This window comes from Gopherus evgoodei, chromosome 12, assembly GCF_007399415.2.
Source record: "Gopherus evgoodei ecotype Sinaloan lineage chromosome 12, rGopEvg1_v1.p, whole genome shotgun sequence".
Classification (NCBI taxonomy): domain Eukaryota; kingdom Metazoa; phylum Chordata; order Testudines; family Testudinidae; genus Gopherus; species Gopherus evgoodei.
In genome coordinates, this window is record NC_044333.1 from 27,823,358 (window position 1) to 27,850,893 (window position 27,536).

Sequence of the window (27,536 nt, forward strand, 5' to 3'; positions counted from 1 at the left end):
TGAAAATGCAGATTTATTGGCTATTTGCTATGCAGAATGATCGGTATTAGTAAGAAATATTGATTTGAAACCCATATACCCTGCATAAATGCTGTGTTACTGGTAATGGAGCTCTTGTTTGACAGTTAAACTATCTTGTATATAGGAGGGTTTTGAATCCCAACTCTATTCACCTCATATAAAATAAAAACTAGGTTTTAAAAATTGATGACATGCAGGTGTGTAACTGTGTGCCGAGACTGAAACACATGCATTTCCAGCTCCATGGATACAGATCTTCCAAAATGCAAGATAACCTTACCTGGGCACTACCTTGATCCTGTAAAGGCAGCCATGTACATTTTGAACCATATTAGCAAATTATCAAAATGGAATAATTTAGTTCCTTTCCAATGTTATTCCTTTTTTGTGCTTCATTTTTGTGTAATTTCAAACACAAATGCAAAGACAAGAAGTTTATTTGTAAAAAACCCATGTATTTAAAGAGTGTGATATGTACTTCACAGTAAACAGCTTGTCTACATAATGCATTTTCATGAATCAAGCTTTTAGCATATTAGTTATTGAATGATTGCTCACTATGTAGCATCATCCATAGCTTACATTTGTTTTCTATCATATAATTATTTAGAACTTTAGTGAATATTATTACAATAATTAATTAATTTAACTTATTCTGTTTGCAAAATATCCACGAGCAGATTGTGCTTTCCTAGGACTTATTCATAATTTGAATTTAGTTGGTGAACATATTTTCCAATTTTTTAAATCTATAGATTAATCATAAATATCGGAAACTGTAAGTTGAGTTGGTTACCAAAGTTGTGATTGGCCATATGAGTTGCATGTTTTTATTTCTGTTCTCTGATGGGATTAGTGAGAAGCATTTCTGGTGTGGATATTTATGCAAGTGCAAAATTTGTTATCCATGAACATGTGCATGCAACATAAATTAGCTCTAACATTTTTTTGCCAGTAAAATTTTATTGCTGTACTGTGGTCGAAAAGCACACACAAATGGAGAATGCAAACATAACTGAAGGAAATTTATTTTAAAATCCCAATGAATATTCATAGTGTTTTTGCATTATTTATTCAGCTCTGATATTCAGAAACATGTTTGTAATCATATTAACACACATTATAGAGTATTTTGTAATAATTTCCCTAAAAGTTTTCATTTAATTTTTGGGTACTTGGATAATGAAGATAGAATGCAATCTAGTCTGACTTCCTAGGAGTGTTCATTGGTAGCAGCCTAAGGGGCTGTTAAAGTATCTGGCATCAGAAACATGAGCCTCAGTATAATTTCCTATCACCATCTAGTCATGAATCCAAATAGCTATGTTTTTTTTTATCCATTGGTAGCTCTATGTGACAACATCTTTTGAAAAGTATATCATCCTTAGGGCCTGATCCTATGAGCTGCTGACCATTCAGAGTTAAGGGCTCTCTGCATCTCCAGGGAAGTTCAGGGCCTCCCAGAGAGGGGGGCAAGTGGGGCAATTTACCCCAGGCCCCCATGAGAATATAGTATTCTATAGTATTGCAACTTTTTTTTAATGGAAGGGGCCCCTAAAATTGCTTTGCTGAATCCTCTGGGCAGCCCTGGGGAAGTGTTGCAGAGCCGGGCCCTTGGCAGACTTGCATGGGCTCCATTAATAATCAAAAGGAACCCCCATGTACGTGCACTATATTTGAAATACTCATTCAAGTACAATAGTGGCAAAACTCTTACCGGTTGCGAATGCATTCTGGCTACTCTATGGATGGAATACAATTGCCCAGAACCTGGGATGTGGTGTGCCTGGTCTTTGCTGCATATTCTGGGCTTAAAACCAGAATAGCGAGGCACAAAGACTTCCTTCATTATAGCGGGAACCTGCTGCCTTCCCCCCACTCCCCCATCTGCTTCCATACTGCTGGCACAGAAGGCTAAACTCCATGGATCCCTGACTGCCCTATCACCACCTTGGGCCATTAGCAGCTAGTGTAATTTAGAGCAATATTTAGGCATCTTTGAGGTACATCAGGAGACTGGGCCAGCATTTAGCCAGCAAGGTCTGGAGAGCACAGAGGCCATCTTCCTCATCAGTGCTCATAATCCTAGGGTAAAATGCAGCTCCTGAACCAATGTATTAATTTCACCACAAATATAAAATATTCACAAGAAAAACAGCATGTGAGCAATTCATTTCATTTAGTTTTAATGCTGAGTCCTCTGCACAAAATATTTAAATTGCTTTACAAAAAAGGGAAACATCTATTAATGGATCAAAATTATATTGCACTTATTTTATTATTTAAATGTTTAGCAAACTGAAGTCTGTAAAGACAAGGAAAGAAAAGGTTTGAACCATAGAAGCAGAAAATTGTATTATTGTAGAAATGGGAACTTAGTTTTCTTCTGAGTAATTCAGCTTGTTGGGGATACACATTATATCTGTGCTATCCCATTGATTACAGTCAGGTTGCACTAGTATAACAGAGTTATTATCTCACACTGAAATACTTAATAATTATTACCAACTGCATAACAGAAGCTTTGAGAATATAAGATGCAGCACCCTTTGATCATCTCTTAGTAATAGTCACTGGGTAATGGAGTAATAATCATGTGCTCATTCTCTGTAATGTGGGTGTTTTATCTAACTCCTGTTTAAGGCCCTAGCGTAATAGGAACATGATGATGATGAAGCAACCAACCTGTCTGTGTGGTTGGACATTGATATGTGTGTGGAGTCCCACTGACATCAATGGGATTCTGCATGAGTGTAAGGAAGCCCTGGTTGGATCCCTTTAGTACTAGTTTTATATTTAATAATTGTAAAGTGCTATTATGAGGCTTTGATAATTTTAATGTAGATTTTACTGAAAGAGGTAAACAAGATATTTAAAACAAATCAAAACAAGTTTAGAATTTTATGGTATTTTATTGAAAACTTGAGGAAGATACCTCTGCTATTCTCTCCTGTTCCAGGCAGATGGTAAGTAGCATACTGCAGATATCAGTCAACAGGTGTATACACACAGCCATAAATTTATAGAATACTGCTGAATCAGACTGTAGGTGCTTGCTGGATAAAAAGGAAGCATTCATATTCTGTTGAGGGAAGATTCTATTGAGGGACGTTGAGGTAATCCTTGGAAAAGTAGCTCTCCATTGCAAACTAATGTCGTCATCCTCCATCACCTTGGTTAGTTTCATCATTTGATGTAGGTGAAAGATATGGAGCCTAATCTGAGAAATTTTCCAGAGTGCATACAAATTAAGGACCATAACAATGACTGCATTTAATATTAAAATGTGTCTCCGTCAACATAAACACCACAAGGAAATTCCAGCTTGCTGCTCGAAAGGTGACCTACAGATATATTTCAGGAACACAAATCCCAATTTTAATTCTGTTTATTGAAACCAGGTTAATGGGCCCAAAAGTTCAGTCCAATTGTGCATTGGACTTTAGAATGAATGGGTGAAACCTCTGAGTTTAGAGATGGACACCATAAGCTGCGCTCACTGAGTTCAGGAGGTGCATTTTAACTCTCCAAGGAATAGAAGAAATGTCAAGAAAAAACTGTACGTGATGAGTGCCCTTAGGAAAAGGCTGATCCATCACCTTCCAAGAGAAAAAAAAGGGCAAACATTGTGAAATCCTTCAATTATTCAACTAAAAAGCCTGAGGAGCTCTTTTAGGTGCCTGAGACTCTATGTGTCTGTTGTGAATAAATTTTATAGCACCTTTAGAATGGCTTAGGCCTGTAAACTCCTGTTTTAGTTTTGGTTTTGGTTTTTAATTCCCAGCTACTTTTATTTCCCCTATTTAGTTATTAAGTGTTAGAACAGGAATACTCATGCCTTCCTTCACCTTGTGATTACTTGTTCCTTATAAATGTAAACTGTAAAGTGGGAAGGCAAGTAGCTGAAAATAACTGGTTTTAAATACCAGGCTATGCTTCCATCTATATGTGTGTGTGTGTGTGTGTATATAGGCTTGAAAAGATTAATTTTTTATCAGTAAATTTTGGTAAACATAAATTTCAAACTACACACACATAAACCAGCAAAAAAGTATTTCCTTCAATAATAATCAGAATATAAAGATAGACAAAGAAGGAAGAATGCAGCTTGAGAACTTAGTTTGATTTAAGGATATTTATATATTTATATATATTGACGTGATATTCATGATTTGTGTTTTAACTTTTTGAATCTCAATGTCTGCTGTCATTACATAATTAAGGTCTGACCCGCCCATAATATCCTTCAACTGTGAAAATTTAAATAAATAAAAATAGAAAAAATGCTTAAAAATAAACATCAAAATATTCTGTCAAATTTATTCAAAAAAAGTGGAATTCTGACAAGCCTAAGTATATAGCAGCAACAAGAAGATAACCTGTAGGCTTGGAAATTTAGTAGAAACAAAATACACATTTTGCAATGTACACATTATAAAATAATGTGGTTTATAGTCCTGAAAATAAAGTTAATTTTCTTGTTGTATGAAGGAACCTCCCAGGACCACCGACCCAAGGAAAGAAGTGCTTCATAAACCTGAAAAATAGGAGAGCCACCCTCTGCCAATTTTCACATTCCCAATACAACTGTAGCTCTTATCATGGACATATAGTTCTACTACTCTAGAGACAGTTTCCTCTTTTCCTTATTCTGTCACAATTCTAAACTATCTGATTTGTAATGTGCCTTAGAGCACTTAGAGATGCTGGAAGCACATCTTGTTGGCTGATGATACCTGACATGTGACTGTAGCTGGGTTATTGCTTTTTTCCCCCATACAAGTGTCTCGCTCTGGATAATGTTCCCAGAGCATATTTTCTTTCATGAGATTATATTTGTCTAGGAGGTAGAGAGAAAGATGTGAAGGGATATTGACATGGCCTTCAGCACTTTAATTATGGGAACATTCTTCCAATAATGGGTCTATATGGGTAAAAGTTACTTGTAAATTCTATCCTGGTCTATAGATATTCTTTTGTCTCCAAAATCCCACTGAGCTGTTGGGGTAACATAAAGTTAGCGTTTGTTGTTTGCGTGTTTGTTTTCCCCCTCTTATTGTGACTGTAATGTTGCTTTTGATTTCAAATGAACTTTTCATTCTTTGCAGCAAGAGCTGAAATATCGGATAAGTGGCAGCAGAAAATCTGCATTGTCAACACAGACTCATTAAGTGGCCATTCAAATGGGTGGAATATGTTACATAAATTGGCAACAAGTTTCCAGTGGGTGAAGGTGAGTAAGACGTCTGACTTCATGAGGTTATAATTGACAATTTAGGGATATGTTGCTCTCTTTTTGTTGCTCCATATATACACTGTGGCATGTCAACAATTAGTAACCTCTTGTTTAAGCCAATTTGTTGCCAGATTTTCTCAAAGTTTTCATAGGGTGGGTCCACCGGTCTTCAGTGACACTCAGAGAGCTGGTGCCTTAGGACACTGAGCATCTTCCTGTGATTATCCTGTAACACACTGTTTGACAAGCTGCACTATTCAGATCATGCTCATTCATGTTTATAACATCATAGCTCTTCTTAAGGACACACAAAAAGGAATTTAGCACTGCTGGGTTGGGGTGATGGTAAGCTGTAGTCAGGAATTTTCCAAAACAATGAGAGTAATCATATTACATTAATCCAAAAATGGGCTCTGTGTTGCTGTTTTTCTAAGTCTGCATTGATGACCAACTTTTGTATTTATTTTTCACCTGTACCATTTCATGTAATGTCACTAATCTTGTAACAGCCATTCATACTTGTGCTGCAAAAGGTTTTGTTGTTCACTGTGAGGCTTAACTGAAAAATGCTGCTGAAAATGTGGAGACAGGGTGATGGGGTAAACCTCAGACTTCAAAAAATTGTTCTATTATTCTTCTACCATAATTTTATTATCAGTCTTTAACCTCTCACATTCTGTGCTTTTCTGATCTACCGATGAAACAAGGGATTCCTCAGAGGTGAGAATTCTTAGACAGAAATATCCATTATCTTCTGTAATGGATCAGTTATCAAATCTGTGATAAATAACAGATAAGTAGTGTCACTTATAGCAGCATCAGATGTAAGATCCCTTTTGAACTGTGATGTTTATAAAAGTCTACAAGACTGTGATATTAAAACTCTGAAGCTATCTGATTAATTTACATATTTTTATATTCAGTACACTAAAGTCCTGCTTGACAGATACTTCATTTCTGTGGAAATGTCCTTGAATGATGATGATCTAATTTCTGGCAGCCAAATGGACAAAACACTACAATATCCTTATGAACAGCTACATAGATATGCATGTCCAACATTTGCTGAGTCATTAAGGTGTAGACTGCAGCAATTAGTATCAAGTTGCAATAGAATGATTTCAACTGATAAACTGACACCACTCCATTTAATTTCTTTAGTAAATCTATAGGCCTCTTCACCTTCAAACTAGGAAGAAGCTATTCTATATATTTGTCTAACGCGCTTCTTATTTATTAAAACTCAATGGCCAAATGTTACCATCCAGACTCAGTACTTAGTCAGGCAAAATTCTCAGTGAAGTTAGAGTTTAGCCTGAGTAAGGGCTGCATGATTTGCATGCATGCAAAAACCACCACCATCAAACAAATAAACCCCCCAACCTTGTCTTAATTATGGGCCCAAATCTTCTCCCCTGCTCATCAGTGGGAGGTAGGCCAGTGATTTAGTGGGAAGGCAGATTGGGCTCTCTATGCACATTTATGCCAGTAGTTTAACTTTAGTGTTCACATCACTAAGGTTCTGAATAAAGTCTACTCTGCTTTCTTTTCAGTTTGGCACCGCTTCTCATTCTGGCTTCTTAGACTAGTCTAGGCCTACTCCTGCTCTTTTCATTCTTGTCTCAGAGCTACACTCACAAGCAGATTTTATTTTAATGACAGTCTTGGATGGGGACAAAACGCCAACCACGTGCGCTTGGGAAAAGTAAAGAAGAAACTTAGAACTGTTAATGTGGGACCCAAATCTAAATTAACTCAAATTAAGCAACATCTTACACTGAAAGCTGCCCCATTGGTTTCGCTAAGTGCTTTTCCATTTCAGAGTTAGGGAAGTTAGAGATGTAATCATTTATGAAAGACTTGCTACACCGTGATTTTAGGATGTCCACTGTAAGGTATTTGCATTGTCTCTCTGTAAAGGAAGCTGCAAAGAGAATGAAAAAACACAATTTTTGTTGATTGTCATGTAAACCCCTGTGTCCAGATAGTTCTTAAATTCTCTGTTTCATTTTGGAGGATTTTTTTCTTAAATAATTTCACTCCTACTGCATCTATTCAGAAATGCAATATCTAAATCAGTGTTTCCCAAACTTGGGACGCCGCTTGTGCAGGGAAAGCCCCTGGTGGGCTGTGCCTGTTTGTTTATCTGCCGCGTTCGCAGGTTTGGCCGATCGCAGTTCAAAGTGGCTGCCATTCGCCGCCGCAGGCCAATGGATGCAGTGGCCAGTACGTCCCCAGGCCCGTGCAGCTACCAGCAGCTCCCATTGGCCTGAAGCAGCAAACCGCGGCCAGTGGGAGCCGTGATCAGCCGGACCTGCGAATGCGGCAGGTAAACAAACTGGACTGGCCCGCCAGGGGCTTTCCTTGTTCAAGCAGTGACCCCAGTTTGGGAAACACTGATCTAAATCATCAACAGTAACCAAGGTAAAATATGCATGTACAATTATGATTATTGAAACAAAGCAGCAAACTGGAGCTGTAATCAGCGTAGTCAAATAATACAAACCTGGCCCACTCTGCCTGGGGACTGGCTTTCCTCTTCTGCTCTGCAAATCAGTTAGGGTGACCACCTTTTAAAAATGCAAAATTGAGACACATGCAGGAGCCTGCCCCTTCCATGGCCCTGCTCCTCCTCTTCCCCCTGAGGCCCAGTGCCGTAGGCAGACCAGAGGCCAGAGCCAGGTAGTGGTAAGAGCTGCCCAGGGAGCAGCATATTCCAAACACCATGCAAAAGTGAACTAATTAATCTTCACAACTCCATTGTGAGGTTGGGGGGGTCTCATTAGGTTTATGTCATCATTTTATATACTACAGAATCCCACTTATCCAATCTAATTGGGACTGGGGACAGATTGGACACTCAAAAATTTGGATAGCCCGGAGGATGGGAAAGTGTGATGCTGCAATGCTGTCTAGTGGCCACAGGCGAGATCACCTGCTTTTGGACCTGTGTACACTGGTTCTTCGGTTAATACACAGAGCCAGATAATGGAGCGTTGGATAAATGGGATTCTACTGTGTGTCTATATCTTGTACCAAATTTTCTGAATTCTTAGGGCAGTTTTGTGTCAGCCTTCCATCAGAAAGCTGCCCTAAAGCCATCATACGTGACACTGGAGTATTTTTCCAGTATAGTGGACTCCTCTGCACGTATTGAGAAACTGCAGGATCTTCTGTGCCACATTCATTATGGTTATGCACGTATCTTGTGTTTTGTAAATCTGTGTGTAATTTAGATGCATCTTCCAAAGTCCTGAGTAGTTGCCATTGGTGTTGCTTGGTTTGGTTCTGTTGGCTATAAATTTTCTTGTTCATTTTTGCATGTCATTTATTGGAATTATGCACTCACATTTCAAGGGCAGAGGGCAGTAGATACACTTGAAATGTTCCTTTCCTTTTGAAGGGAAGATTAAATTAGTTTGAGAATCATTTCCTGAAATTAAAGACCCTAATCTGTGCTCACTGAATTCACTGGGATTCTTTCATGCCCCAAATGGATACAAATAGTATCTCTCACACTGATAGAAAAAAATTCAGTACCCCCACTATATTTATGAATTCACTGTTCTAATATAAAGCAGGCAGGTCACATATACATCTTTTTAGTGCTCATATGTATTGTAAACCATAGACTGTGACAGGAAAAAAACAGAGGGTCCCAAATGTATGATCTTGTCAGGAAATTGTTTAACATCTTTTTGGTATGAATGCACATGAAAAAAAGGCCAGATTTCATATATTTAAAATGTTCACCCTCTCATAAGTGAATTTGAATGTGACCTAATATATTCATACATAATACACTGTGCCTCTCACAATCTGCTTCACATTACACACAAGAAAATCCCATGTTTACCCTTCTGTTTTTTAATGTAGCAGTAATTTACACAGTTTTCATAAACCTTTCTTTATGAATTCTCATGAGTCAAGTCTAGAGAGTCTAGTTCAATATTCTGAGCTGCCATGTTTGGAGTATTTAAGTAAGAATCTACAGAACCCTGTAACATAAAGGCAAAGATATATCCATTAATATGTGTCCAGCACATATTTAGACACACGCTGTCCAAATGTAGTCTTCTATATTCAGTATATAAAGAAAAATCTCGATTACATAAATACTTGTCATTTAGGCAGAATTAGGTGACTTCAGTTGTATATTAAGGGTATGATCCAATAAAACATTGAAGGACATTAGTAACTTAAGTCGTGCAAATAGTCCATTGGAACTGCTCACATGCTTCTTAGCATATGCACAATATGCCCCAGGTGGCACATGATCAGCATTCATCACCGAATTTCATCCTCTGGGCTTGGTATTGACTGGGAGTATGATATGAATGCTGATCCATGCCCTCCTCCCCTCCCCTGTTACAGTTCAACACATATGAAAAAGTCTTGCTGGAGCAAGGCCTATTGACCAGATTTTCAAAAGCATAAATTGGTTTATGCTAATTTGAAAGTGCATGCACAGTTTGACAAGTTGGGATCTAAATGTGTAAACATTGACATCAGGCATTGCTTGGGCTAAAGTAACATCTTTGGAAATACAGCTCAAAGGAATGTGGGACAATTTATTTATCTTGCTTGAAGCATTACGAAAGAAAATATCAGTAGCATAGTTTTTCTATGTGTAGTAAAACCACGAAAAACATGGTGAGAAGAAAATATGTTCACATTACACTGTTTCTCACAATCATGTTAACTCCTACTAGAGCTGGGTAAGATTTTTCTGTGAATGTTTTTTTTTTTTGGATGGAAAATGTTATTTCTGTTACATTGATATTTTCCATAGTGAAATGTTGATTTCACCCCACATTTTTAGATTTTCTGTTGAAAAAAATAAATCAAAATATTTAACTTCAGGTCAGGTTGACCAGAAACTAAATATTTTGTTTCAAGTCATTTCAAAACTGATCTCAGCATCTGCCTGAGCAGCCGCAGTGCCTTCTGTGAATTACAGTTTTGCATGTGTCATGTTCCCAGTGTCTTCTGGGCTGGGATCCCTGATTGGACATCATCTCCTATTATGCACTGCAAGCATAGGACTACCATGATGCATTGCCGTGGCTGAGTCAAAGAGGGAATCCACAATGCTTCGTAGGAAATAAAGTCCAGGTAAAGAGCCTGACCCCTCAAGGAGAATGGGGACATGGGGCAACTAAACTCTACTGCCAATCAGGCTGCACAGCAGCATATCCAAGTCAAAATACTTGTTTTTCAGACAAAAAAATGAAAACTCTTTTTTGGGGCATTTATTTTATTTTTGACAAAAAAAATCAAAGTGTACAGAAAGCAAACACCTTTTGTAAAAAAAAAACCTTGTTTAATCAGAAATCAAATTTTCTGTCAAAAATGTTTCTATGAAAAGTTTTCAACCAAGCCTACTTATTTTATTACATAGTTTTTTGGAAAAAGCTAACTTCAGCCTTTACTATTGGTAAACTAATGTTTCCATAATGGTCCCTTTCACATTTCCACAATGGATAGTTTCAAAAAAAACATGATGTCATTATATAGTGAAACACATGCATGATATACTGATACTATTAATATTACCCAATACTAGATAATAAAGAAATACTGCTCCAAGCCATCCATGAACTAGAAAAATATGATCAAAGAAAAATGAAATGAAAGCTATGCATCTTGCATCATGTCCTAAAGGGAGGAAGTCATGTGATCTAAGAGACTGCTAGAAGTCATTTCTAAAGCATAGAGCAGCCCCTCCTTATCACCAAGATTGCACTTAGTCCCCAAAAGCTCAGGCCTAGGGACTTTCAGTAGCAATATGTCCCATCCAATCATAACTGCTGTGATAGGGCATAAAGAGGGATGATTTCTCAGAGTCTGCTATGTCCTCAGCCATTTAGGGCTTCATAGATAATAAACAATACCTTGAATTGCTCCTAGAAGCTAATTTGCTGCCTCAGGTCTGACACTTTGCTTCATATTAGAAAGAACACTACACACTGTACAGCATGTACGTTTAATTCACTTGAGACATTTACCAAGATCAATTATTGCATTGTTAGTCATAATTAAAGAACAACTTCTTTAAAATATATTCAGGAATCTTTCAGAAATTCACACTAATAGACCTTGCAAACCCCGTGATGTTTGCAGTTTTACTAATTTGTAAATCACACAGATCAGGGATTGGTAAAATCTAATAGAATGCATTTCTGAAACAGGGTTTTCCCACTTGATTCTTGACAACCTGCATTTGCAACCATTCAGCTATTTTATTTTGAAACGGCTTTTCAATTATATTCTAGTGCTGTAGGGAAAAGGTTTTTGACAAAGGCACGACATAAACCATTTATACTGCAGCTCCATCATAGTTCCCATAGCTAAACTAGACTGGACAGTTCATTAAAAAGAAAAATTAATGGCACAAGGGTTGCAGGGAAACAACAACAGATGATGACTGGCCTGTGGCAGCCCACTGAATTCATGGAGTGGGATAAAAATGATTTCCCTAGCTCATAAATGAAGGTTTGTTCCAAGGTTTTAGGCAAAGCCTGTCCGTCTAGTCCTTTGCAAGAAAAAGCTGTATGTCTGAGATACCTGAAAGGTCCATAAAAGTAGTATTTTGGAACTTCTACAAAAGACTAGTATGTAGCTTTTACCCTAATAGAAATTACATATTTCATTAAATTTTGAAAACACAATAATAAACATAATGTATGTTGGAAGTGAATATATTAACCAAGGAGAGCTAAACTGTTAATTGGATGATCCCCTGTGAACACCCAGAGCAAGTGGGAAGGGAATAGGCACAGTCGTGGCTCCATCCCCTCACTCACTGGCCAGTGCAGTAGAAATATATTTCAATAGGAATAAATGAGTGTTGTCACAGCAATGCCATGAACTCCATTTTCAAAGGAAATTTCACACAATATAGATTCTATGATACATTTAGAATTACATTTTGACTGTCATTTTAGGTTAAGGGACACAACTGTCTACTGAAGGCAGTTGGATTTTGGAAGGGCCCAAGAAACTGAGCCTAATTTGTGTTGAAAATGAAATATAGGAATGTGTAATCTATAAAAAGGTTGTTAAGTGAGATTAACAAATTATCCATAAGGTGGTGTGTGCCTTCTGTGTCTGGCAGATGGCAGGTGGGCTCTGCCATGAGTATTGGCTGGAACTACTGCCACCCCCACCCTTACGAAGACAACATATTTATCAGAAGAGATCATTTGTAACCACACTCCCTGATACTGGAGACAAATGATTTCTGGTGGAAAGCCATGTATTTCTGCTTCTCCTCTCTTGTGTCTGGTACCATGACTGCGCACAGACTCCAACAAGAAGGGTTACTGAGAGGCCTCCTAGCCAACTTGACTTGTTTGAATTATGATTATTATCTATTAATTGTATACGTTGTTTGAGGTTATAGTGAACCAAACAGATATATTGCCAGCTAAAAAAATAAAAATAAAAAAGTTACTCTTCTCTCTGAGTTCTGCCTACTATAGTTACAGGTGTCACCTAAGACTACTAGAACTGAATTAACTTGGAAACAAGAAAAAAAATCTCTATATTTGTCAGTTTGTTAATGTTGTGCAAATAATCTCATTTGGGGCACACTGGTCTTTTGTTGATTTCCACGTTCAGGGATTAGATGCTAACTGCAAATCTTGCTACTTTTTTGTTTTATTTAAATTTTCACAGGGGCTACTGCTCCCTTCTCTCCTAAAAACACAGGAGAGAAAAACACTGTCCCAGGAGGTTCCCTTTCTTTTGATGAATCACAATGCACAAATTGTTCCAAGGATACCACAACAGAGTCTTTGTTAGGCTCTGTCACTGCACAGCCAATAGCCCAGCAGTTAGTGCTGCTCTGCTGCATTCTTGCAACATAAACAAAATAGTACAGTATTCAAGGGGCCTGCAATGGACTTAACTTGAGCTGCTGAGTCCCTCTCTTATTCAATTATATCCCTTTAGCAAGTTATGGTTATTTAAAAAATGGGTTCCTGTTTAATAAATGTAGAAGAAATACAAAAATATTTTAATAGTGACATTTATCAGTAGAGAATAGAACAATTAACATTTCTTTTAACACTGTATTAAGAAAAAGTGTAGAAAATGCCCAGTGCTGTTAGGATATCCTCATATGTGCTCTTTGGTGGCCCTTTTCTTACTCAGGTTAAACTCTCATTTAAATATTGAGGAGCTACAGAACTGGGCCCTAAGAAAGATTCTTTACAGCAGAATTAGCATGTACCATTGTCATGAACCTGCAGTGTAGGTCACTTTAATAACAGTTACTTCATTAAAGTATTTCTGTGTGTTGCTTTGGGGAGAAATAAAGTCACTCAGGAGACGGACTCTGATAAACTTACTCATGAATAGAATTCACGTCTAGGAAAGGTACAAGGGTTTCAAAGCTAAAGACAAGTTGGAACAGATAAGGAGTTAACACATTGCAAGAGACCATTCCAGGTGAAGTGTGAAGTTATATAGCTGTATAAATCTGTATATTTTAGATAGAAAAGGTAGGTGAGATAATATCTTTTATCTTGTAATGTAAGATACAGGTTTTTGAACTACGCAGAGCTCCTACCTGAAGTAGTTATACATTGTATATCTAATATATACATATATAGATTGGGAAATGTGAATGTATAAATATAAATGAATATCTTATCTACATAGAACTATGGGATAAAATTCTTGCTTGTTTTAAAATATACATTTCTCCTCTTTGGGTTAATTCTGAACTCAGTTATCCATTTGTAATTCAGGATGAAAAGCTTATCACCACCACTTTCCAAAGGAAAATCCCTGGGATGGGAAAACTGCCTCAATAACTCCATGTGAAGTTTTCAAGGCAGTGCCCACTCCAAAAGACTTTGCTTTCAAACAAGAAATGTGGCCAACTAGTCACACAGATGTTCCCATGGTCTTTGAAAAATCCTCAGACCCAGCCTTTCATACTGCCTATATTAGAGGTAGGCAACCTGTGGCCTGTCAGAGTAATCCACTGGTGGGCTGTGAGACAGTGTTCACATTGACCAGCTGCAGGCACGGCCGACCACAGCTTCCAGTGGTCGAAGTTCGCCTTCCTGCAGCTCCTATCGGCTGGGAACAGCAAACCGTGGCCACTGGAAGCTGTGGGTGGTCAATGTAAACACTGTCTTGCAGCCCGCCAGCAGATGACCCAGATGGGCCGCGTTTGGCCCGTGGGCCGCAGGTTGCCCATAACTGGCCTACACTGTAGCCCTTCCTTAGCCCTTTGATTCCCAGCAGCACAGTGATTGCACAGAGAAGAGACTGTCGGCTTGGTGGAAGAAGGTTGTGATCTTAAGCAGCCTCTGTGTTCATACCCCATGCACTACTGCAATGATGTTTGTGCAAAATATGCCTTGTAAGATATAGTTTGAAAACTAACAATACATTAGTCATTAATATCATTGTAAAATGCATGTGTTAATCCTTATTTGTGAAGTTATAAAATTCCTCTGTATGATGTTCCTAGAACATGTTAAAGAAAACAGCCTAGCCTCTGTAAAGGTGATACACAAGTCTGTCCTAGACAAAAGAATTTGGCTTTACCTGGATTTACATATTATCCATAAACAAAGTTTTCAAGCAAACCAGTGGTGGTTGTCTTGAGCTTGAACTCAAGAGACAGAGAAGTAACTTGGCTTCTGCATGCCACTGAGAGACAGGAGACTGAATCCCCAGAAGGCCTTCCTAACTTTGATGGTTCTTTGGGAATTCTTTGAGAATATATGGAACAGAGAGAGACTCCTCTTTATCTTTTATGTACGATGAAAAGGGAAACATGCTCCTCATACTTCCTTGGAAAGTCCTGACTGAGACACAATCAGCCATACTGGACAAAGAATAATTGATGAGAGCTATCTTAACCAAATATTCTACCTTGCCAGATTAAGTTTTAGACTTATAGATCTGTGTTTTCACTTCTATTTCCTTGTAATCATCTCTATGTTTATTACTTTTATTAGCATCCCTTAAGCTGTGGTTAATAAACATGTTTTAAGTTTAATTTAAACCAAGCTGTCCTGTGTTTGAATTGAAGTAGTTGTTGACTCCGGTTAATGTGGTAAGCTGTTGGGTATTGACTCTTTAAAGGCACAAATGGACCTTATTATTTCTGAGTGATCCAGGAAAGAGCTGGACACTTTAGGGCGGACTGTTTTGGGATGTGTTGGGGTCACGTGTCTAGTAGTAACTGGTGGAGATCAGAATGTGGCTGTGGTGTAACAAGTAGGCTTCTGGAGTCAGAGCGCTGAACCATAGCTGTTTATCACACAGACACTGGGTGCATGCTTGTATCCTGTCAGGGAGCTACAGCAGCAGAATATTTTCAAGGTACCCAGGGTTATAGGACAAGCATAACACAACCTCTTGCTGGTCTGGTCTCAAACCTGGAATGTCAGAAAAAGAGTTGTGATGTACCATTCAGGTGTTAGATTCTTTTTGTGCTTCTTCATCACAAGTGCCCTTCTTTTATGACAGTAGGCTGACATATGCTGGAAGGTAATTTTCCTTCTGTCATTTCAGAACCAATAGTATTCCACTAATAAGGTAGTCTTATTCACCTTTTCCCATCTTTGGCAGTCTAAAGGGGCTTTAGTGAAATGAGATTCTGGCCCAAGTTGACAACACAGCGGTACAGGGATGATTCTGCACCATAGGAGATTTACCTTTGAATTCATTGAGATCAGGGCCAAAGCTAAAATATTTTATCCCAAAATATTACCTCCTTAAGGTGTCTAACTTTAATTGACTTAGAGCTTCAGGAATTACTCTAAATAATGATGGTCTCTTTAAAGAACTAGAAATATTGGGTGAACTTTTGTTGCAAATTCCCCTGTGTAGTTTCTGATCTTGCCCCTCTGGGTTTGAGATATCACCTTGGTTAACTGGGACTTTTATACAAGAGGAATTTGAGCTTGAAGGCATTTAAATGTTAATCATATAGTCACAGTGAAATTCTAGAATACTTGCATTGTCTTGACTATAACCAACCAAAAACCCCAAATAGGTCTGGTCTGGACTAGATTTCTATCAAATAATAGAGATTTAATCATCTGTAATTGGTCAGGAACCAGTAGCCAAACAGTAGTGATATGTGGGATATGATAGTGTCCCTTTTATATTATATGTTAAATAGGATTAGGTCAGACTAAAACCAGTGGAAAAAACATACTAATTATTTTTTCCTTTTTTGGAAGTGTGTGATTCATATGAAAAATATTAATTTTATTTACAGATTGATGGGCCCAAATGGTTGGATGGTCGGTCTGTCTTGTGATATTTACATGTCTATCTCCTAACTGAGTTTTTTGGCAGCACTCCAGGAAACAAGAGTGAGATCCACATTTTTTTGTTCCTGCCTGCCTAAGGTCCAAAGGGCTGGGAATACTGAAAAGGCAGGGGTCTGAGTCCTTCTGGTCAGTGTCAGAACCGGACAGGCACTTTCTGAAGGGAGCCTTATCAGGATTTCTCAGCCAGAGCAAATGTTGCTAAAATGTAGACCTTTAAGAATTGAGGAAGTGAAGTGTGATAGTGGAGACTACATTGAACAAGCCAGGTTAAAAGAATTATATCGATACACATCTAAATGTAGCCAGAGTGACAGTCTTGAGTCCAAATGGTTTGGTAGAATGTAGCTGTTTTCTATTGAAGTTGCAAGCCATTCTACTTTGGCTTGCCTTTGGTACCTTGACAGTTGGTAGCTTCCTTTGTCTTGCATATTGTCATAGAGTTAGCACAATATTTGACTGTATGGACTGCAAGTCCCCCAAATGCTCTCATCTATAGCCAGTCTTATCTCTGTGAAAAATTAACTATTGATTCTCACATGTTCATAAAGTTCTGAGGACAGTCCTTATGTCTTTTAGTACAGAAACTTACACTCCAGCTGACAAATTAAGTAAAAATCAGAATAAACCCTAACATCTTTCACTGATCTGATGAAAGCTGTCTGGGGAATCTCCCATATATTTAAGCTTTTACATCATGTCTGCCATGTGATTATATACTTCTAAATGTATCCAAATCCTTCCTCCCAAAGCTCCTTCTTTTACACAGACTTCTCAGTTTTTCTCTGTATCCCAACTTGTATAGTTGACCATCTGTAGAGTACATTGTATACTCTTTAAGGCCTGAAACACCCTTTTGAACCAACTTAATTGATGGTGTTCATTAACTTATAAGCAGTACCTTATATTTGGCAATTCTGTAGTGCTTTTTCTCCTCAGCTGAGGAGAAACAAATTTCATAAGTACCTTTGTAAGTTAAGTTAAAACAGTTGTCCAGCTACTAAAAGAAGATAAACTGAGACATAAAGAAACTAAGTTATTTGAAAAAGGCCATCCAGCAAGTCAATGTCAAAGCCACCATTACAGCTCAGGAATTCTAAATCCATGCTTATTCCATTTCATTCACCTCTGAGATGACTCTTCACATACTCCTCTGTTCTGACATTATATTTCTTTAGAATATATTATATGAAATCACTATTCATAATCTGAAATCAAAGTTTGGGTTCCAGTACTCTTTCAATGAAAGTCAAGAAAAGCTGCAGGTCCTTTCGTTAGAATTTTAGCTCTCACCTTTGTCCTTCCTGCAAACATGTCTGAGAATCACAAGGACTCCTAGTAATTCACTGAAATCTCAATAAAGTCACTTTTATTCTGGAATAGAGTGTTCACACAGTGGCATTATTCCCCCCAAATTATGCAAGAATAGCTATTCTGGTCAATTTCCCCCATGTAGACAAGACATAAGGGTAAACAGTAAATGCAAGTAAAATGATGAGTTTGTGCTATCTCTTGGTCTTTGATGGGAAGGCATTTGTATTGTATCGTATTGTGTATTGTATTAGATTCACCCCCACTGAGTTATGCTTCCACCATAGTAACCCAAGAGCCTTGACTACAGAAAGATTCTTTGAGAGATGGTGGTGGGGAGGCAAGGCGCCCAGGGCTTCTACTATACTAGGAGTCCTATAGCTGACCCAAAGTGGGTGGCACTAATTGGGGAATAGCAGGCTAAGCACTGATTCAGCACATCCCTGGCTACTCTCTAACTGCCATTGTCTGAATGGACTCCCCACAGCAATGTTAAAACTGCCCTCTAATGGCAGAATCTCTCAGAGAGGGTAGTTCTACAAACAGCACACCTGCTGGCTCAGTTACAATTAGCAGTTCATGTACTAGTGGAGGTACCTCAAAACTATTCATTTCAGCAGGTTGAAATAAGGAAAGGAGTCTGCCCGAAGTGCATACAGAATCAGAGAAATATAGGACCGGAAGGGACCTTGACAGGTCACCCTGTCCAGTGCCCTGCACTGAGGAAGGACCGTCTAGACCATCCGACAGGTGTTTGTCTAACCTGTTTGTAAACACCTCCAATGACAGAGATTCCACAACCTCCCTAGGTAATTTGTTCCAGTGTTTAACTACACTGACTGTTAGAAAGTTTTTCCTAAGGTCCAACCTAAGCCTCCTTGTTGCAATTTAAGCCCATTATGTAGAATCATATAAAACTTCTGTAGAATCATATAAAACTTCTATAGAATCATATAATGTGCGTGTTTTGATGGGTCTGCTCATAATATTTAGTTTTTGAAGACTTCAGAATTATCCTTCATCTGGCCTTCGATTCTGACTTCGTCTCAATGTTTTATTTTGCATAAATCAAATTAGCTAGCAAGTAAAATTTGGGGGTAATTTTGCCTTTAGTTGATATGAGCGCTTAGTAAAGATATGCTCAGAGCTAGTTTATAACCTGAACACAACATATACTTGGAAGTAACTTGACTTTAGTTGTTGGTTATTTTCCCCACTGAGCATCATTTATTATCACTTACTTATAGAATAGCAAACCATACTGAAACTAGAGTGAACCTACGCTATGATTATATTGGATTTTGAGCACATAGTAAATGATGAGACTTCCACTTTACTCTGAGATGCACAAGTACACAATTATTATTTAAAATAAACTCTTCCAAGAGTGTAGTCATTATTTCAAATGACTCTATCAATCACTGAGTTCTTTAATAAGACTACCTTTCTTATGCTAGTTGTTTTCCTGCAGAGTTTATGCTTAAAAACAGACAGCCTGTGTCACATTTATCTCATGCAGATCTCCCTAGAGCAGTAAGTAAATGTGAAACTCTGTTTACAACCATTTTTCATTTCCCAAGCCTTTTAATATCAGTCTCTCAGGCCTATTGCTATGTCATTCACTTCGTAATGTACTAAGTTGTCGTGTCTCTTTCACTGCTTGTATTGGGTACAATGCTTGGCAATTTCACTCTCTTTGGATGACTACAAATTAAACTAAATTCAGAGGAAAATAATTTCCTTCTGTGCTGATTTCAGAGGTAGATACTGAAAAGAAATATCACATCCTGTTAGTCAGGATGCTTACTTTTTCTCCTCCTTCCTACTGAATATTTTTTATTTCTAAAGAGCCACTGGTATGCATTTTGGTTTATGGTTTCCTGATATTGAATCTCAAAACTGCCAAAGGGAAAAAATATCTGCATTTCAAAAGCAATTTTTAGGAAAACCTCGGGATTATTAGGTTTAAAATCTCAGTAATTCAATACAGTGCTGTAAAACATAATTTAAAAATACAGAGCATTAAGGTTCCTTGCATAAATCTGTACAGAATAATAACTTATGAAATGGTAAAGACTTATGTATATTATTATTTATTTGTATTACCATAAGCACTTAGGATCCCTGCTCAAGGAACCGGACCCTATTGTGCTAGGTGTGGTACAAATAAAGAACAGAGTGAGTAGTCTCACTGAAGACAATGAGACTATTCACAGTGCATAAATCGTTGCAAGATTGGACTCCCAATATTGAGATTAAGACAATAATCATTTATGGTCTAATTCTGCAACCATTGAAGTCAATGGAAGTTTTGCCACTGTTTCAATTGTAATGGGCTGAAGTCCTCATAGACATTTTTATCTCCCAGTTCCTAATAAATATGAAATATTGGAGGTTTTGGATTAAACATTCTTAGGGTATGTCTGCAGTAGAACTGGAAAGTATGAAGTCCAGCACAAGTAGACATACCTGTGCTAGCCCTGATTAAAAATTGACGGGTAGCCATGAGGGGCAGGAAAGGCAGCTACCCAAATACTATCCTATCTGAGACAATAAGCACAAACTCACAAGTTGCATGGTTGTGAGGTTTCCAAAATAACAAGGATTCATAAACTGGTCTGACAGTGCAACTGTGTTTTAGAAAAGAGAGAGAATACATTTAACTGTGCCATTGTGCTACGCTACTTGAATCCGTATATTTTACTTTGCCTAATCAAAATTCTCAGCACAAGACCAGATTTACTGAGCTACCTTTTTGTGACATTTTCTTTAACTGAGACAAAAACAGGAGCACAGAATATGTTTTCTGCTGAAGAAACCTTAAATTAAAAGTGAATACCTATCAATCGAAGTGCAGCGATACTTTCTGGTTACAGCTATTCCTCTTGCAACCTCATTTTCCTGCAGTAAGAATGGATAATCCTGTCAGTTTTCAAGAATTGTGTTTGTTTATTTAAATATCTTTAATATGTTTTTTAAAATAGCTCTAGGATCTTATTATTTGTATTATAGAATTAGTAGCAAGGATAAAAGCCAAACTCCTCCTCCTCTCCTAAAAAAAAAAAAAATCACAAAATGAACTGACCACACCAGACCAATCCAGGATATATACATAATGAATCTTAACTAGTCATTATGTTTTATTGAGGGAGATGAGTTGAATGCAGAATGGCTTATGTATAAATAAAATTACACCCCCCCACAACATGCCTATATATACTTGGCCATTTTCATTCCTCAACTCATCTCCTGCAATAAAACGTAAAGTCTAGTTAAGATTCATTATTTTCCCTAAAGATTAATACATTTGGGATCTGTTTGACCACTTTGGTTTCCAGATTCAAACATGACATAGCCCCATCCCATTTAAACTGAGAGACTATTAGTTTGAGTGCCTCTGATGAGTGCATCTGTGCTTATATCAAAGACAGAGACTGAGTCTTAGGCATCCAAGCCTCAAAATGTTTTGAGTTAGACTATGGAATTGTTATGAGTCCTGACTAAGGGGCAGTGTAGAATTGCACTGCCACAGGAGAAGATGGGAGTCCAACTTCTCCCTGTGTGCCTGCTCAGCTATGTTGATGGGTGTATTTGGGGAGGTGGAATTAAGGCCCCACTCATTCCCCACCTGTGCTCAGCCATTCCCTGCCTACTTGAGCATTAGGGGTGTAGCATAGTCATAGCAGTTCCACCAGCAGTTCTCCTGCTTGTGCTCTGACCTGCAATGTGGGTAGCCCATTCATACAAGGGGTAACTCACGTTTTTGTGCACATGACTCAAAATGTGATGTACAGTTGAACCCTGGAGATTTTATAAACTGAAACCCTTCAACTCTTCAGAAGATAATCTGGAGCAATATACTGTACTTGTTCAATCATGAAATAAGATATGTATTTGTTCATCTGACAGTACTGAAATTCTGCTATAACAATGCTAATCAAATTGTCAAAGTACTCTCTGGGGATTGAGAGAACATTTCTCTTTTTCACTAATTCTGACTAAAACAGAGAACTCATTTAGCTGGGAATTTGTGAAATTTGACTCAATGTTCTTGTAAAATTTCTCAAAATACTATCATCCATCATTTTGTCCTTATAGTGTACTCTTGAATATATATTATCAAATGTATCCTGGAGGAACAATTACTTGTTTAGTGTGTCATGCAGAAGTTCTGGGCTAGACAAATCAAAGGAATTGTTTAGGCTATAATACTTTGACATATGGTCATTTAACAGAGGTACACATAGGAAGTAAGCTTGACTCTATTGGGGTTATTTCTGCTATATATAGAAAAAAATAAAGTTGGGTAGACATAACTTCAGAGTCTCTGGTTTTGTCATTAAAATAATCTCTGCTAACTCCTTAGTTTTGTCTATGGTTCTTATGTAAACAATCAGCACCATTTTTGTCCAAGAAAGTTTGAAACTGATTTTTTTTATGGGGAAAGCTGTCTTTTTAGAGAGAAAAACATTTTACTGTGGTGGACTCAAATTGTCCTTTGTAACTCTGGGAAAGCACATTTTACTGCACTGAAGTTGCTCTGCTATAAAAGAGGGCAAAATGTGGGTAGTGTTTTCAGTTTGGTAGTATTCAAAGTATCTACAATATAGTTAACATTTTTTTTAGATAGGCTATTCAATTTAAGAATGGTATTGATGTAAGCAATATTGGAGTAGCATTCGGACAGACCCTACACTGCATGATCAGGAGAAAGGAAGAATAGACCCCTTCTCCATTCAGCTCCCTTTGCAAGAACATATCAGAATTACAATTCTGGGCTCTGGGGACCACATGGACTGCTCAGTTTATGCATTCTGGGGAGTATATTGCTCCAAAAGGGGAAGGACCATGACCCTATTCCAACCTTGCAGCAGCCCATGCAGTAGGTCTGTGGTACACAAGGGAGTACATTGCACTGGTAGAATGTGACTCAAGGCTTAAGGAGGAACAGTGCCTAATAGGCTCAACAGAGAGCTTTGTTTAAAGATATTTCTAATAAAGTATATTTTTTATTTGTATTTTCAAAGGATCTGAAGCCCAGCCTCCATTTTTATAGGTACACGTTTCATTGAATCTGATTATTTTTTCTTTTGTGATTATGCTGTTAGAAGTGCCCTTTAGAGAAGTGTTCCTCTCCATGGCTCAGGCAGACCTCACTATGTGTTAGATATCTGCAATACAGGATATAAATTATTACAAGTTTTTAAGTTTTATCTCTAGTAAAAGCAAACACGCCTGTTCATTTGTTGACATAGGGTTATTTTCTGATTGAACAGTGTGAGATAGCTGATTAATTCTTGTTTCTATGTATTCATGAATCTAGCATTCAGTCTCTAAAAAAAAATCAGAATTTTCTTGTTAGCAGTTAAAATTTACTATCTCCTCATAGATCCATCTTGTCCCAAACCTTGTTACAGTATCTACTCGGGTATAAAAAAGGAGAATAAAGTTGAGTTTCTAGTAGTTTCTAAGGGAAATATATGGTGTTGAAATCAAAAACTGTTTATTATGAAATTCCAAACAATAGTGAAAAAATTGGAGTATGGTATTTGGGGCAATCTGGATAGATGGCCATCCATATTGTTTGCCATAGTTTCAGAATGGTACAGTCTTTGTGTAGAGTTAGTTGAATATCATAATCATTTAAAAATAGTTATTCCCAACTAATCATTGATTGAAGAAAGGCAAAATTCACAATGAATTATTCTAATTGTTTTATCTACATGTGATGTAGTACAGCATCTGTATCAATCTGTTGCAAATTGTGGCTTTCTGGACATTAACCAGAGCCACGTTCCAATCATCTGCTGCAAGTTCAGTTCCCAGATCTGCATGCCATGCTTGGGGAGTGATGAGGTATTTTTTCTCCAGTGTTGGCCAAAAGACAACAATTGGTTTATAAATTGTTTAGCTGCTTTTCCATATTGACTCATTGAAGAAATAAACTGTTTGTTTTCAATCTGGAAGTTACTTTTAAATGGTTGAAGTGACTTAATTGTTTTGGAAGCAAGTCTCCTTTCTTTTTAAAGATACCACTTTAGTTTGGTTTTTAGTTATATTTGTTGTTGTTATACCTTAATTTAGTAGCATCTCATACACGTTGGCTGGTAGGAAGCACCTTATAGATAAAGCATCAAATACTCAGCTGCTTTAAATCAGAGTAACTTCATGGACTTCACTGGTGCTATGTCAATTTACCCAGCTAAGGATCTGATATAAATTTTTTAACTTTCCTTATAAAGATAGGTTTGGATCTTACTTACTAGTGTGCAAAGACCATACTACTATGATCTGTCCCATTGTGTGTTGTGGCAAATTGTTGGCACTACTATGATCTCATACTTTCTCTTCTTGGAGGGCAGGGAGGGGGCACGTTCAGGGTGCTGTTTCTTGCCCCTGAACTGGGATATTAACTGCCTCACTAGTGTCCTAGGGAGGGAGGTGGAGAGGGAGGGACCCAGGACTGCCCTCTACTCCAGGTCCCAGCCCAGGGGCCCTAGGGATAGCAATAAACCACTTGAATTAGCAGTTCCTTCCCCTGGGCTACTTCCCTCTCTTGCCCTCCCTCTGCACAAGCCAGGTGTCCCTTTACTTAGGGTCTTGGTCTTCCCCCGCAGCACTTCTCCAAACTTTCCTCTGCTTCCCTTCAAACTGCTCTCTGCTCCAACTCCTCCCCTTGTCTGATTGAAGCAGGGGGGTTTTATCAGGTGACTGGCTTCAGGTGCTTTAATTGGCTTCAGGTGCTTTAATTAATCTATGGCAAACTTTCTTCCCTCTACAGAGAATAAGGCTCCCTTCTAACCCTCTTCTGCTGCCCTCTGGCCATGCTGTATCACAGTGTTTACAAAATTGGGCTCTTAGAAAAAGCCCCATTTAGGTACAATACTTCCCTTTGTATTAGGAATACATAACCTTATTCCTCTCGCAAAGAGGTTTAAAAATAAAGGATTGGAGGCAATTACTATTTTAAATCCTAATTAGTAAATTAAGTATGGATGTGTGGTTAATGTTTTGTATCTAGTGCTTCACACTTCAATAACTGATAGTAAACACTTGTGTGTATCTGAATGTCTGTTCCATTATTTTAAAGCATCTTTTGTAAAGCCTTTGCTGATTATTACCAGTATTGTTATGTAATTAAGTTATACGATGTTTTGGATATTATGGAATATGTGGTTGTTTACTTATTTTAATTGTTGGTGGCATGATTTGAAATTAACGATCTGGAGAACAGGATTCAAATAAACAGTTTTGTTTTTTTTTTAAACTTGTTTTGAAATTCCATTAATGCAAACTGTTCACTTGCTAAGCCTGCTGTAAAATAAGGTGAAACAATGCACCAGCAGCAAAACAGGGCAACTGTCTCCATTCATCTTATTGGAGAGTTGGGGTCTTATTATAAAAATGTGCCAGTGCTATTAATTGCTGCACTTCAGAATAGCATGCTTCCAGCAAGTGTACGTGACCAGTATAACTGGCTATAACTTGCACATCATGGTGCTCCATACATTTGAAAGGACACTCCATAGGAAACTGCTCCTGAAACACATCCATATTTTAGGTTAAGTGAATGCAGTTATGCATCAAGCTGAGCCAGCTACAGTATTTAGAGTTTTGGTTGCACCCAAAACAGATGAATGTGGAGAAAAATAGCCCCATGTACCGAGGTGACTTTAGAGGGTGGGTTAAATTCAGCTCTCAACTCTGGTGTAAATCCAGAGTCATTCCAGTGAGTGTATTGGAGTGGCTCTCGATTTACACCTGTGTAACTGGAGAAGAATTTGGCTATATATTTATGATGACATTTCTAAACTTTGAGCTAAAGTTAATGGATATTTACTTAAATGGTAGTGATGCTTAGCCAGTAATCATCAAGTAATAGGCGCTGCAATTTGACTTTTCTACACAAAAGTGATAAATAATCTGTTTCCATGTTCTCTAAGAATGAGTTATGATCAGAGAAAGAAGTGAAATGATCATTCCATGGTGAAGTTTTTTTCATGAATAAATCACTAATAAAACAGAATAAAAACTAGTTTTCCGTCTCTTATTTCAGGCTCCAGCGCTTCTAGTGTCAAAAATAATTTCACTTATCCGCAAAATGGCAGCAAACATAAGTAAGCTCAGAAGGGACAGCTCTGACTAAATCCTTTGTTCCTTGATACAATCCACAGTTTATACCTAACATAGATTTCTGAAATTTTAAAGCACTTTTCGGAGTCAAATTGTGGGATTTTCCTTTAAAGGATGAAGAGTGTTCTTGGCTTTCCCATCTCCATCCTTTTATGACTCTTTCATAATATGACATAGAGAAAATAATATTGAAAAAAATTCACATCATTACTTTAAAATGGTCTTATTAAATATGCCTGAGAAAGAAAAGTCAAATTCTTCTGCGCCACATTATGTTCTCAAATATATGCATAAACCTCATTGAATATATTAGGCTGGAGCCATTGCAATGTTATGGTTAAGATTGTTTCTGGTTAACACTAAAAATGGAAGATAAACATCTTTATATTATGTGAAAAACACAGTGTGTCTGCCACAAATGTTTAGCACACCCCATTCATCAAACCTGAATGTATGTGTTTGAACAGAAGTGTGCAAAGAGTACGGTGAGGGGAGGGTATAAATAGGTTTTGGGGAAGGGGATGCTGAATGTGTGGCATTTCTACTGGGAGAAAGTTAAGAGTGGGGTGCATTCTCTGTGGTGTGGCTGTGTTAATAGTGAGCTGTGTGTCTTTGAGTGAAGGAGTAGAGTGTGGGCAGCATTAACTTTTTAGTTCCTTGTCTTTCTGTTACATATATTATTATAGAGCATCCTTAACTAACACCGAACTCTCTCTGTGTGTGTGTGTGTGTGTGTGTGTGTGTGTGTGTGTGTGTGTGTGTGTGTGTGTGTGTGTGTGTGTGTGTGTGTGTGTGTGTGTGTGAGAAAGAGAGAGAGAGAATTGGCAAATGTGTGTGTATATACATGCCTCTGAGAATAGAATATAGCCTTACGTTAATATTTTGTTAGCATTCTGTATCAGATACAAAGTGAATTACTGAGAAACCTAAAATAAACATTCCAGGAACAGTAAAAGTTAGTTGCTCAGTACAGGTTTAGGTGCTGGAACTAGGGGTTCTGGTTTCCATCACATACAGGGTTTACAATTTGGTTCAATGGCTCTCAGCACCCCCACTATACAGATTGTTCCAGCACCACAGAGTACAGATGTTCTTTTTAAAAAGGCTGAAAAACATTGTATGGGAAGCCCCAGGAGTATATCCAAGTGGTTCGTTAAGATAGGTTGTTAGTACTGGAGGTGTAGTCCGTAGTGCAAGTTTCACTGTATTGGACAATCTCATGGTCAAACTTTGACCCTGACCTATTGTACATAGAAGTGATCAGATTTAAAGAAAGAGGCAATGACATTTGAGCAACTAAAATCTTAGGGGTTTGTATAGACTGGAATAAAAAAAAAAACGTGGCTCCGAGTCTCAGGGTCAATTGGCTTCAGCTTGTGGGGCTAAACGTTCCAGGCTACCATCCAGAATTGGGCTAGAGACTCTGAGGCTCACCCCTCTCATGGGGTTTTAGAGCCCGGGTTCCAGCCTGAACTCGAATGTCTACATTGCAATTTTTAGCCAGCAGCCTAAGCCTGAGTCAGCTGACA

The 27,536-nt window shown here is 37.9% G+C and overlaps 1 protein-coding gene across 3 annotated transcripts in view; it reads left to right on the forward strand.

Annotated features, from left to right (window-relative positions):
- CDH11 (cadherin 11) overlaps window positions 1-27,536 on the forward strand; it is a 95,994-nt gene that overhangs the window by 42,570 nt on the left and 25,888 nt on the right. The window contains exon 2 of one of the 3 annotated variants that reach the window (XM_030581891.1): window positions 5,130-5,254. The exons of 1 other annotated variant lie outside the window; for it this stretch is intronic. The gene's annotated coding sequence lies outside the window, so the exon portion shown is untranslated. Of the gene's footprint in view, window positions 1-5,129; window positions 5,255-10,288; window positions 10,373-27,536 lie in introns of those variants that run through there. One more of the 3 variants, XM_030581893.1, reaches the window with a different exon arrangement.